Source organism: Dipodomys ordii, unplaced genomic scaffold, assembly GCF_000151885.1.
Source record: "Dipodomys ordii isolate 6190 unplaced genomic scaffold, Dord_2.0 Scaffold72, whole genome shotgun sequence".
Taxonomy (NCBI): domain Eukaryota; kingdom Metazoa; phylum Chordata; class Mammalia; order Rodentia; family Heteromyidae; genus Dipodomys; species Dipodomys ordii.
The window spans coordinates 1,561,251-1,575,573 of record NW_012267288.1 but is presented as its reverse complement, the minus strand read 5'-3'; positions in this window follow the sequence as shown (position 1 = coordinate 1,575,573).

The following is a 14,323-nucleotide window of genomic DNA, read 5'->3' as shown; positions in this document are numbered from 1 at the left end:
AATGCATCTTTCTAATTTGGGGAGGGGAAGGGAAATAACAAACTTAGTAAATAAGTATACAAATTGACCCATTGTAACAATGAGATGTACAAGACACTATGTTGAAAATGAATTTCGGTGGGAGGGGTGCAGGAGGAGTTGTGGAGGTGGGGAAGGAAGAGATGGATGGTAGGGGAAAAATAAAGGAGGGGGTAACAATGCTCCATAGGAAATGTACTCATTACCTTACTCATGTAACTGTAACCCCTCTGTACAGTATTTTCACAATAAAAAAACAAAAAATGGTGTTTCTTCTTGCTCAAAAAAAAAAAACTATGTGAGCTAAAGTTTTCTTCCATTTCTTCATAGTATGCTTGTTCTAACACTTGAAGCGAATAATTCTTTAACATATTCCAGAACTAGCTTTCTTGCATACTCCTGGTGCTTTTTCAACTTGAACCAACTTTAGTTTGACATTTTGCTGGTTGTGGTGTTTTTTTTATTTTTTGTTTTTGGTCAGCCGTGGTGCTTGAACTCTGGGCCTGGGCGCTGTCCTTCAGCTCTTCAGCTCAAGGCGAGCGCTCCACCACTTGAGCTACAGTGCCACTTTCGGTTTTCTGGTGGTTTATTGGAGATAGGAGTCTCACAGTCACTCCTGCCCGGGCTGGCTTTGAACCGCAATCCTCAGATCTCAGCCTCCTGAGTAGCTAAGATTACAGGCGTGAGCCACCAGTGCCCGGCTTTCAGCTAATTTCAAATCATGATCTTCTAAGTCTCAGTCTCTTAAGTAACTAGGATTAGACATGATCCACTGTTGCCTAGCTTCCAAAAATATCTTTGAGGAGTAATTTTTTACAATATCCTTTTAAAGATCATCCAGAGTACTCTTTACAATTTTTATTTCAAATAAATTCCTTTTCCAAAGGAAATTTTATATAAAAGACAAAATGCAAAACCCATCAAGGCAGAGCTTGAACTCCTTTCTCCTCCCCTTGGCTCCCAGGGCAGAGCCTGGTACTGGAGGCTCCGTGGGAGGAGGCTTGGAGCCCACTGTCCTTGGAAACATGAGCTATCCATGCCTGTGTGTCACTTTTCTACTGCTTCCAGTCTTCACGTTTTATATTTTATATATGTTTATGTAGGCCTGTGCTCTATTAAAGAAGAACACCTGAGAAGAGTCCAGAGGTTTTGTGCAACATTTTCTTATATGGAAGTCTACTCAACAAAGGTGCCACTTGATGTTTTGATGTTGGTAAGAATCTAGAAAAGTAAATAATATTGTCTAATTATAGTTCTATCACACGGTGCTAGCCTGGTGGGATGATGATCTACTATTCTTTAGAAATCAAGACTGCTTTTCATTTGTAGAAGATCATGGCCCTTGACAATTGGTCCTTCTGTTGGTAGCTATTTGGTACAAGGTCCCTTTCACAGTCAGCCAAACTGGGGTCTTTGATGACTATGGGGCATTCACAAGGGGTAGCTACCCCCTTTATTTAAGCCCTCTAACTTCTTCCTCAGACCAAGATTTTCTACTCTAAGTCTGTTCAGATTTTAATTTCATTCTTTGTCTCAGTGTTTTATGTTTCTACATAGATAAAAATGTTCCGACAATGCTAATCCACTTTAAAAAAAATTGGACTGAAGGTTTAAGATTGGATGCATCAGGTTTAAGAATGGAGGCCTCAGAAAAGAGCCCTATACTTAAAATGTAATTTGGGATACCAGAAAAGACTGAAATTACAAACTTGATCTATGGCCCAAGGAGCTTACACCATAGAAGGTGCTGTGAAGCTCTCCCTCCTAGCAACATTGTAATATTTGAATGTCTTCTCAAAACCGTCCATGTTCTAACTTTTTCCTAAATTTTCATACGCCCAAGTGAATGAGAGTTAAAGGTACCCCATCAAGTTATTATCTAAAGGCCAAAACTAGAGCAAAAGTATATGATAAGGTCTTCTTTGGGACTATTTTGTGCTTTTTGATGAGCACGTATTAGAATATAATTATCATCTTACAAATATACACTGGGAAATTTAGAGTTCATGAGTTAGTCATCCAGGGTTGCAAGTATAGTCTTGTCCTAGTGTGTCCTAGTCTGCTCTCAGGCTCTGCTACACTATATATAGCCAGCACATCCAATCATGGATGTGTACAGTCTGTGCACTGTTCTCCATACCAGGGCACAGCCATTGCTTCCACTCATATCTATCACTCATCCCTTCCTGCTCACATCCTTTCTGGCTCCTGACTTTGACACCTAGCTCTGTTGGTTGGCTCTTGTGCTTCCTTTGGAATTGTGCCTCTTCTGCTTTAAGTTTTTGCTGTTACTCCACCAAGATTTGGAGGCCAACCAACAATGTTTCTACTCTACCGAGACTTGGGTGCAAAGTAACAATATTTCTACTCTGCTATGATTTGGACATGAACAACATTTTTGCTCTTCTACAATTTAGGGGTTGACAATATTTTTACTCTACCATGATCTGAGAGTTAACTAACAGTAGTCCTTAACATTTTCCTAAGTTAAATGCGTTTATCAATCTTCTAAAAAATGTGAACAAATAAATTTCAAAGTCATAAATTATTTTCAAATAATTACATAGAAGATAAGAAGTCACATTATCCTCTATCATGTTTAACTAATATAACTTACACAGCATAGTACCTTGTACATGATTGTTAATCCTAAAGTTGCACAGGAAAATAATAAAATTTCTAGTTACCCATCTAGTGGAATCAAATACAAACATTCATATACAATGGTTGGTATAGTGCTTGAAATAAGTAGAAAATTAATGATTCTTACTGGGATGATGGAGAATCTCAATGTTGTTTTGATTTGCATTTCTTCTATGGCCAGAGATGTTGAGCATTTTTTAATGTCTATTGGCCATTCTTATTTCCTCTTCAGAGAAATCTCTCTTTAAGTCTTTAGCCCACTTATTAATGGGATGGTTGTTTCTTTGAGGGTGTATTTTTTGGGGGGGTGTTAATTTTTAAGTTCTAAATATATTGTAAATATGAAACCCTTGTCTTTTGTATGGCTGGAGACAATCTTCTCCCAATCTGTGGGCTTTCTGTTGATCTTGCTATCTATGTCCTTTGCCATGCAGAAGCTCTGCAGTCTAATGAAATTCTATTTGTCCAACCGTTCTTTGATTAGTTGTGCTTCTTGGTCTTTATTAAGAAAATTTTGACCTGTGCCAATGTGATTCTGATGCAGGGTGATATATAAGGATCTAGGTGTTTAACCAATTTTGCCAGCACCATTTGTGGAAGGGGCTGTCTTTCTTCCATCCTATTTTTTGACTCCTTTATTGAAGATTAGGTGACCATATGTCTGTGGGTTCATTTCTGAGTCTTCAGTTTTATTCCATTAGTCCTCAGGTCTGTTCTTGTGCCAGTACCAAGCTGTTTTTATTACCATAGCTTTGTAATAGTGTTTGAAGTTTGGTATTGATATTCCTCTAGTACAGTACTGTTGTTTCTCTACTAACAGCAGATCCTGGAGGAGATGTGGCCAAAAGAAATGCTACTACACTGTTGGTGGGAGTGTAAACTTGTTCAACCACTTTGGAAAGCAGTGTGGAGGTTCCTCAAAAGACTACACATAGAACTCCCCTGTGACCTACCTGTCCCTCTTCTGGGCATTTAGCCCAAAGACCACAAAAAAGGTCATACTAAGGCTACCAGCACAACCATGTTTATTTCAGCATTATTTACCATTGCTAAGATATGGAGCCAGATACCCCTCAGTAAATGAACGGATCAAGAAAATGTGGTATATATATACACAATGGCATTCTATGCTTCCATCAGAAAGAAGGACATTGCTCCATTACTAAGGAAATGGAAAGACGGGAAAAAAATCATACTAAGTGAAATAAGCTAGACCCAAAGAAACATAGATCCCATGGTTTCCCTCGTTTGTAATTATTAGTATATATCTAGGATAGTATTAGCAGATGAGCAGAATAGCTCAATAGCTATGTACATAAGACCAAATAAGATAAAGCTAAGTGAAATGAACTCGAAGACATGGAAACAAGAGGTTTTTTTGTTATTGTTATTTTTAATGTACTATGTGATTTTTTTCTTTTGTGTTTTTCCTCCCTATGGCTTATCTCTTGTTGTCACTGTATTTGATTTTGGTCCCCTGAGTATTGTATATATATTTTTCTGAATCAAGGAAGGGAAGGGGAACAACAAACTGGTGAGACAAAGGACAAAGGACAAACCAATGCAACATCGATACAAGACAATATGTTGGAAATGAACTGCATAACATGGGGGGAGGGGACTGGGGTAGGGTAAGTGGGAGAAAAATGAGGGGGGGAACAAGTTTGATAAGAAATATACTCACTACATTATGTATGTAACCACAACCCCTCTTTACATCATCTTGACAATAAAATTAAATTTAAAAACAGCTCTTTCAGAATAATTTAAAAAGCATAAAGGGATGAAGGAATTAAAACTCTGAATAGGTTGGCAAGGGCTCAATAGCTATATGCATAGGATAATATAAAATAATATTTTATGAAATGAACTCCAAGAAAAGGAAACAAGAGACAGGTTATAGTTGTCATTGTTGCTGGTTTTGCTGTCTTTTCCTTTTGTTTGTTAGTTTGTATTTGGGAAGGTAAGAGAGGGCACAGAAAAGGTTGAAAAAGGTGAACAAACACAATAGTGGTACTCACTAGACACTACGTGGAAAATGAGCTGTACATCTTGTGGGTGCAGATGGGAGGGAAAACCTGGGAGAGAGAGTGAGGGAAGGGAAAACATGGTTCAAATGAAATGTATTCATTACCTGTTTCATGTGACTGGAACCCCTCTGTATCTCAACTCTACAATATCAATAAAAAATAAAACTATTACTAAAATGAAAAAAAAGAAAATTAATGATTATGTTTTTGGAAACAGAGGCACAAATATCTCCAGTCACCCAGTGTGATTGACTTGGAGCCAAAGGAAATGTTCAGGATTCTTGACAATAAGCATGTTGTCATTTGTTTGATATGTGAAACTCAGAAAAGCAGAATTCACTTGAGTCTAATTTTTGCTTTGCAGTATTGATCAATATGATTACTATAAATGGAACAGACAAAATGGCCATGTTTGGGCAAATGAATGATAATCATTTTTTAACCTTAGAGAAGTCTTGTATACTATGAACACCAGTAAATTTACTCAACATCCCTTCTATTTTCTAATCAGTGGAGAGAGTTTATTAGCCTGTCTTCTATGACTCTTCTTGGAATTAAATGAAAGGATATACATATTCTTTCTAACACAGGCTCTCACCATGAATTCTGCTTGAGATGGAATTACTACTATTTTGTTAAATAGTTGAGGCAATATTCCTATCCATTCCTAAGGAAATTTTTTCTAGACAGATTTCTATATGACACATGCAAACTTGAAAATTTAGCTTATGTTTTTAACTTCTCTGATTAAACTTTTTTCTTTTATTCTTAATATATTTTTATTGTAAAAATACTGTACAGAGAGGTTATAGTTACATGAGTAAGGTGATGACTACATTTCCTATCAAGCATTGTTACCTCCTCCTTTGTTTTTCCCCTACCATCCCTTCCTTCCCCACTCCCCAACTCCTGCCTCTTCATCCCTCCATCCCCGAAGTTGTAAAGTTCATTTTCAACATAGTGTCTTGTACATCTCATTGTTACAATGGGTCAACCTGTATCCTTATTTCAGCATTTTGTTATTTCCCTTCCCCTCCCCAAAGTAGAATAATGCATATACAAGATGCAGAGCACCAGAATCAAATGCAGTGAAAACAGGAGCTATACTATGGGGGAAGAACATACAAGAGAAACAAAATATCACATAGTACATTTTACATAAGTTAAAAAAATAGCAAGAAAGAAAAAACCACTTCTGTCTCTGTCTTGGGGTTCATCTTATATGGTCATATGTACATAGATTTTGACCTTTTCTGTTTTCTTAGACATGTACTAGTTATTGCAAATAAGGGAAACCATGGGATCTATGTTTCTTTGGGCCTGGCTTACTTCGCTTAATATAATTTTTCCAAGTCTTTCTATTTACTTACAAGTGGGGTGATGTCATTCTTTCTCATGGAGGCATAGAATTCCATTGTATAGATATACCACATCTTCTTGATCCATTCATCTACTGAGGGGCATCTGGGTTGGTTCCATATCTTAGCTATGGTAAATAATGCTGCAATAAACATAATTGTGCTGGTAGCTTTAGTATGGTCTTGTTTGTGATCATTTGGGTAAATGCCCAAAAGTGGGATTGCTGGGTCATGGGGAGCTCTATGTGGAGTCTTTTGAGGAACCTCCGTACTACTTTCCAAAGTGGTTGAACAGGTTTACACTCCCACCTGATTAGACATTTTTAATGACTCCATTCTTTAAAATGTATAAAATGTTTTATTTTATCTATTTGCTTAAGTTTTTTTTCTGTTTCACAGAGAATGGTGTTTTACAATCTTCTTTTAAACAATCCAAATGAGAGTAGATATGACTTCTAAAACTCGGGTATTTTTAATCTTCTAAATTTTTAACCAATTGTCATTTGACTAAGGTGTCTTGCTGAATGTTCTTTCACATACCATCATTAAGATGAATGATAACTTTGCTCTTTAATACACATTGTAGGGGCTTGATCCACATCCACTGAATTACTGGTACATATGAGGACCAATTTCCCAGGGAGGAACATGGGTTCATGGCTGATGTTTCAGGCAGTTGACTGTCATGTTCAAGCCAGAAAAACACTTCCTAAGACTGACAACAAAATGTAGGACAATGGTGGTTCTGGCTTGTAATCCTAGTTACTCAGGAAGCTGAGATCTAAGGATTGTGGTTCAAAGCCAGTCCAAGCAAGGAGATCCATGGAGACTCTGATATCCAGTTAATCACTAGAAAACCAGAAGTGGAACTATGGCTCAGTGGTAGAATACTAGCCTTGAGCAAAAGAGCTCAGGGACAGTGCCCAGGTCCTGAGTTCAAGCCCCATGGCCAAAAATAAAAACCAAAAACAAAACATTGACAGCAAAAGTTCAAAGTAGAAAGAAGGAATCTGGCTCTTAGGCCAAAGCCAAGTGCTAAAGTGGAGGTCAAATATTACTTTTTTCTGAATTGTATAAAAATATATAACAAATATGATCATCTTTACCACTTATATTCATTTGAAAATTTCAAAGGCATTAAATACATTCACAATGTCCTGTACTGATCACCACCACTATTTTTGCCCTAGCTTTTTTTTTTTTTTTTTTTTGTCTGTCATGGGGCTTGAATTCTGGGCCTGGATGCTGTCCCTGAGCTCTTCAGCTCAAGTCTAGTGTTCTACCACTTGAGCCACAGCACCACTTCTGGATTTTTCTGCTTATGTGGTCCTGAGGAATTGAACCCAGAGCCTTACGCCTGCAAGGCAGGCACTCTACCACTGAGCCACCTTTCCAGTTGTCCCAGCTCAGTGGCAGTGCCCAAGTCCAGAGTTCAAGTCCCACCACCACCACCACCACCACCACCAACAACAACAACAACAACAACAAATCAAATAGAACTTTACCCTTTACTTGGGACAATTATTAGTACAACTTGGCTGTGCATTTGGGTATCTGTTGCCATCAAGTGGGTCATCTTGGCTTATAGGGTGGCATGCTGGTGAGTAATATCCTTTACAACCACCATGATTCTCAAAGTCATATAAGATATCTTTGTTCTGTTTCCCCACTCTTCTTGTAACTTTGTAGCATCTTATCTTTTTTTTTCTCTATACCTGCAGTTGGTCAAGACAAGGTACTCATAGTAATTAGTACCCAGACTCACAAGTAGGACTGGATTTGTTGTAAATGCTCACATTCTAAGAATACAGTGTTTGGGAATGTGTGCCTAGCGTTGTCTTTAGTCTTTTAATTTCACAGATCAATTATATTTATGACTTAGGATGCAGCCAACAAAACATACAACCCCAAATCCCTGGCCTACTGTACAAGTACTTAGTACCTCATAGTACAAATATTCTACCTTGAAATATAAAAGTACCCAGTACTACCTTACTCACAAATTCTCCTCCCACACCTTTTTCTTTTAGCATTCTTCTTTTAGTGCCTTTAGGCATAGCTGGCATGCAACCTAGGGCCTCATGCATGCTAAATGTGCTCTACCAACAAGCTGCACCCTTCCAGATCCTGGTTCCCAGATTGTTATTTTATTCTGTCACATGTTTAGTTCAGTGTAATTTAAAATGGGAAGGAATAATCAGAAAGGAAAATCAGTAGCTGAAATGCCAACCTGAATGGTGCAAGTGGATCTATGTGAGCAGAAAGGATACTGCCAACTTCAGAAACAAACCATAGTCCATTAGTCCTCTGTGACTTGGAAAACCAGTCTTGCTAAACATCTGATCCTCTCCTTGGGGGATGGGGGAGGGTTATCAAACTCTCCTCTCTAGGCAGATTCTGAATATTAAATGCCTTGGAGCTTAGGCGGTGGCTTAATCCTAAACTGAGATATCAGAGAAAGCAAAACACCATATGAACATGAAATCAACACTGGCACACCCACTGCTTACTCACTGACTGAGAAGCAGCTAACAGCCCACTGTGAGTCATGACTATGTTTTTAAACCTTTTTTTCTAATAAAAATGAAGCACTGGGAGCACAAACAAAACAATCTACATAAATGTGATTATCTCAAAAACTCTGCAAAGATCTGAACCTCAAAAAAATACATATCACTCACTGTAGCCATATTAGAGATGTGCAAAAAGGCTTTTTCTAGACTCCCGATTTAAGCTCATTTAAGCTCATTAGCTGAGTGTGTAAAGAAACAGCAAATCATGACCACGTTTTACCTTTTTCTGCCTGGTTAGTAAATGGGTTATGCATCAGCCTTGAAGACTGCATCCATGATACCACCTGGGTGGTTCATTTTGCTTACCTCCAACTATATAAGCCCCGTGTTCTTGTGTTTTGGTCCTATTCTTGAAGTAGAAGTCAGTAAACTTTTCAATTTAAAAAAAAAAAGCACATGGTAAATATTTTAACCTTTGTGATGCAAGAGACAAAGTGTGACATGTATTTTTATGTAAATATTTGAAGATGAACATCATACTTAACCAGATTTGACCCAGAAGCCACAATCCATCGACTATTATTTTGGAAAACTTACCAAAACTACACAAAATTCCACAATGTGAAAATGCAGCAGTAAGAGGTTGTAAGCACCTAGGATGAGTTTTGCACTTGGAAGTGGAATGCAAAGTATTGTGCTCTAGATAGGCTAGATCACATGACATAGCAGCATATCCATCTTAGAATATGTTGAAGTAACAAAATGTTTTTGTTGTTGCTTTTTCATGGAGGCGTACTGGCATTTAATGCTTTGGATTCCATTATTGATATATCTGGTTGCATAATAGAGGCTACTAAGAAATGGTTAAAGAATTCTGTAAGGATTCCCCATGTCCAACCTTTGCTCTTGCCATCCTGGCTTATGTATTAAGAAGTAGAACGTGAACATCACATCACTGCGACCAGCATACTCACCACCAAGCAGCACAGAAAGTTTATAAGAATGAATGAGATCATGTCTGTGAAGAGCTTTGAGGTCTTGAGAAGAAATTTCCTTTGTAATTAGAAAGTAATGCTTTATTATTACAGTTATTATGATTATCACCATTATTAAAGGTAGAGCCAGGAGCCACAGCCCTTACAAATGAGAAAAATTATGAATAAAGCCAAGTAACTCATACAGGAAGTGGTTCATGCACCGATTATGAGCTTCCAGTTTGTAATTACTGTGTCCTGGGTGGCGCTCAATGTACCAGTTGGCTATTCATCTAGAAGACAACCCCTTGCTCTATAATCGCTCCCAGAAGATGCCCAATTCATGCCAGACACAAAGGGAATAGAAGAAAGAACTGTGAGACCACTGAGTTGTAAAGTTGCAGTTCAGTTGCTTACTACAAATTTTGTCCATGAAGAACTTTGTCTAGAAAAAGAAGAAAAACCTTCCCAAGTGGGATGCAAAGAAGGATAACAAAAGGAAATCTATAGTCATGCTATTGTCTCAGAATATTAAATGTTGATACAGCTTTTATTTAAGTCCCATTGACGGCAAATTAAGGCTTCAATATTCTCCTCTTTGGTTTCTAAATGCTCGTTTACTCTGCTATATCCCTGGTGCTATTGAGGTGGGAGAGGAAGAATTGAAATTGAAGGACAGAGTAAGCAAAAAAGTTAAACAAGGAGTTCACAGAGTCTTTGATTGTAGGAATGAAGCTCTAGGAAGACATAAGAGACCAGGACTCATCCACACCCAGCAGCCATTGGGAAGATCACAATACACCTCCAATAGCCAGCCCACTCCTGCTCCATGAACCCCCTTTAAACTGTGATTAGCTCTTTCAGGACATGAAGTATGAGCTGTGACTTAATTCAGAAACCCAAGTTCTGAGGCTAGGACCAGAATGAATGCCGGAGAAAACCAGTCTCTTGCCTTCTTGCATCCAAAGCTGCACAGTTTGTCTCCAGACCAGGGAAGGATGGGCTAGTCACCACTTTCACCTTACTGGAAGCCAGTTTTAACCCTCTTCAACCCTCCTTCGCCAAGCTGTTTGTTCCAAATCTGTAGTGGCCCAACTGCAGTCACTTACATACCATCAGTAATGAAGAAGCAGACATTTTTTGATCCTGTGGTGAGACAATATTTTTACAAATTCTAATTCAGAAAAATAGTGGCCTACTTTTTCTTTTGTTAGTAGTGGTGAGGCTTGAACTCAGGGCCAGGGTGCTGCCAGCATTCTATCATTTGAACCAAAGTTCCACTTCTTTTTGTTTGGTTTGGTATTTTGGTTTTTGTTTTTCCTTTTAGGTTTTTTTTTTTTTTTTTTTGTGGGAGAGGGAATTTGGTAATGAACTGGAGATAAGAATTTCATGATCTTTCCTGCCCATGCTGGCTTTGAACTGCAATCTTTAGTTCTCAACCTCCTACATAGCTGGAATTACAGACATGAGCCTTTAGGCCCTTTTTTAATCATTCAAAATAAACATGGCCTGGGCTGGGAAGATGGCTCAGTGGTAGAGCACTTGCCTTGCATGCATGAGACCCTGGGTTCGATTCCTCAGCACCACATAAGCAGAAAAAATTTTTAAAAAGCCAGAAGTGGCGCTGTGGCTCAAGTGGTAGAGTGCTAGCCTTGAGCTGAAGAGCTGAAGGACAGTGCCCAGGCCCAGAGTTCAGGCCCCACAACCAGACCCAAAAAAAATAAACATGGCCTTATCAAGTCCTTGAAGAAAATAGTTTATATATATATATATATATATATATATATACATATTCATCTCTCTCTATATATATTCACACACATATATACTCTACAAATTATATTGCTGACCTTATTAAATAAATGAAGGTCAGCAAGAGAATTGTCAGAGCCTTTTAGACAATAAAATGTTAAGAAGCCAAGCATGTTTGAGAACAAATCAGAAATTATATTTTAATCTCCAACCCTTATATTTGTAAATTGCTTCAGAGTTCACAGATGACGTTCATATGTCCTGTCTTATTTATATTTGTAATACATGACTTGCATCTTATTATCATTTCTATTTTCCGTCTAAAGGAACACAAAAGCAAACTGATCTATGTAAAAATTATATAACCATTTAGTGACAAAGTGGTAGGTAGAATTCACTTGCTCCATTACTGGCTGCAGACACTAAGAACCATGTTGAGATACAAGTTTGGCTACTGTAATAGATGCCAAAGCAAGAGAGAAGTTTATCATTGTCCAATTATCAGTTGTCTAATCATGAACAATCCAAGGCTGTTCTGACAATTTCATCATGTGGATGACTCAGGTACATGCGATACCATTGATCTTTAGCTCATGGTTTCCATCTCATGGTCTAACTTAATAGTGTCAGTTCCCATATCCAATCCTGATTCCAGATAGTGAGAAGGGGAGGAGAAATGAGAGAAGAGTTCTCTGCTTTGACCCAGGGGCACAATCTAAAAGTTGAATATACATCTATTCTATTCTCATTTGTCAGAACTTGAAAATACCTAATGGCAAAGAGCCTTGTGTTTAGCTAAGCCAAGTGATTCTGCTGACAAAGAGGACCGGATGGAATACATATTCACGACCTTTCACATATTATTGTATGTCAAGCATTAAAGTGTTGGTACAGAAAGACAGAAAATATGGTTAGCTTGACTCTATTTAATGCAGATTGAGCTGTTCTTTCCTCTGGTTAGGAGATTTTCCTCTCATCTTCAGGTGAGCAAGATGGTTTGATCTCTGGCTCCGCAGGTATGGTAAGCAGAACAGTGACCCACATGTATGTCTGTATTCCAATCCCAGGAATCTACAAATACTATCTTTATAGTGAGGAAAAGGAGTTTTCCGTTGTGATTAAATTAAGGATTTTTAGAGGGAAAGATTAACCTGAATTACCTGACTGGGTAGCATACTCCTTTTAAAGAGGGAGACCAGAAATCAATGTGAATAGAAGCAGAGATTGTAGTGGCGACCTACAACCCATGGAATGTTGGCACATAACAGAAGCTAAAAGAGTAAAAGAATTTATTCTCTCTTAGATTTTTTTTAAAGGAACTAGCCCTGTCCACATTTTTTTTTCTTTTTATTGGTCATGGGACCTGAACTCTGGGCCTGGGAGCTGTCCCTGAGCTCTTCAGCTCAAAGCTAGTGCTCTACCACTAGAGCCACAGTGCCACTTCTGGCTTTTCCTGCTTATGTGCTACTGAGGAATCGAACCCAGGGCCTCATGCATGCAAGACAAGCACTCTACCACTGAGCCACCTTCCCATCCCTTAAACCACAGGTTTTTGTTGTTGTTGTTTTGCCAGTCCTGGGGCTTGAACTCAGGACTTGGGCACTGTCCCTGCACTTCTTGAGCTACAGCACCACTTTCAGCTTTTAACGTGCTACTAAGGAATCAAACCCAGGGTTTCTTGCATGCTAGGCAAGCACTCTACCACTAAGCCACATTCCCAGCCCCTCCTGTCCACATCTTGATTTTAGCCCTCAGCAATTTTTGTTTTGCTTCTGACTTTTATATTTGAAAAGAATGTATTTCTGTCATTTGTATTGTTTTAAGCAACTATGTGTATAATCATTGATAATACAGGCAGTGGGAAACTGATTTAGTGATTGATCTGTGAGCTCTGGTACTACCCTGCTCAGAAGGACTCAACTCTGGGTATGTTGGTAGTGGTGGAAGTGGTAGGGAATCTGCCAGAAACTGGCTTAAAAACAAATGTTGAGTTTATTTGTAAAAGATGTGGAGCCCATGGAAGCCTTTTCCTTCTTGAATCTTGTTAGATAATGAATCTTATTATAAAGCTAGGTGGACCAAGTATGGCCCAGCAATCACTATTTACACATTCTTGGCTTGAAACATCTGTGGAAGTTCTTTGTGTTGTTTGCATTCCAATCACTTAGTACAAAAAAAAACAAGGTTCATTATCAAGCTGTTCTATCCACATGTACTGTACTTGCAGAGGTAGGTAACTGTGTGATTAATTCATTGATTGATTGATTGATTGAAAGTAACACCTCAAACTTGGGGGGAAGAGAAGTTGGGAGGGGGAATGGGAGAAAATGAGGGAAGAGGAAATATTATTCAAAAGAATTGTACTCATTACCTTACTTCTGTAACTGTAACTCTTCAGTATATCACCTTTATAATAATTTTTTTCCCTTTAAGTCTGTTCAGTTTATTCTATGGAAATTACACATCAATGCCACTGTTTCGAAACAAAGCTCCCCAGGTGATTCTTTTTTTTAAATAAGTTTTTTATTCTAAAAATATCGTACAGAGGGGTTACAATTACAATTACATGGGTGCATTTCTTATCAAGCATTGTTGCCTCCTCCTTTGTTTTTCCCCTACCATCCCTTCCCTCCCATCTCCACAACTACACTCCCCCACCCCTCCTAAATTTATAAAAATAAAAATAAATAAAAACAAATTTTAAAAAAAAGTAACAACTCACATAGAAAAACAAAAGAGGGAAAGGAAAATAAAACAAAAACTTAAAATCTTAAAAGAAGATAGTAGACTCAGTAAGTTTGTCCAGCTATTGGACTACTCATTTATGAGTTGGTCTGAAGTTCTGTGGTCTTTGGACACTGTCCCACAGAGAACATTGCTGTTATCACCCTTTCCTTTTCTCTTGAAGGCATTGAATGATGAGTCGAGAATGTCCACAGGCTTAATCAGTGTCCAAGTAAATGAACAGAGGCACGGCACCAATATTTCGAATGTGAATTGCTGGACACTGAAAGTACTTGTGCCCTGAAATTGTG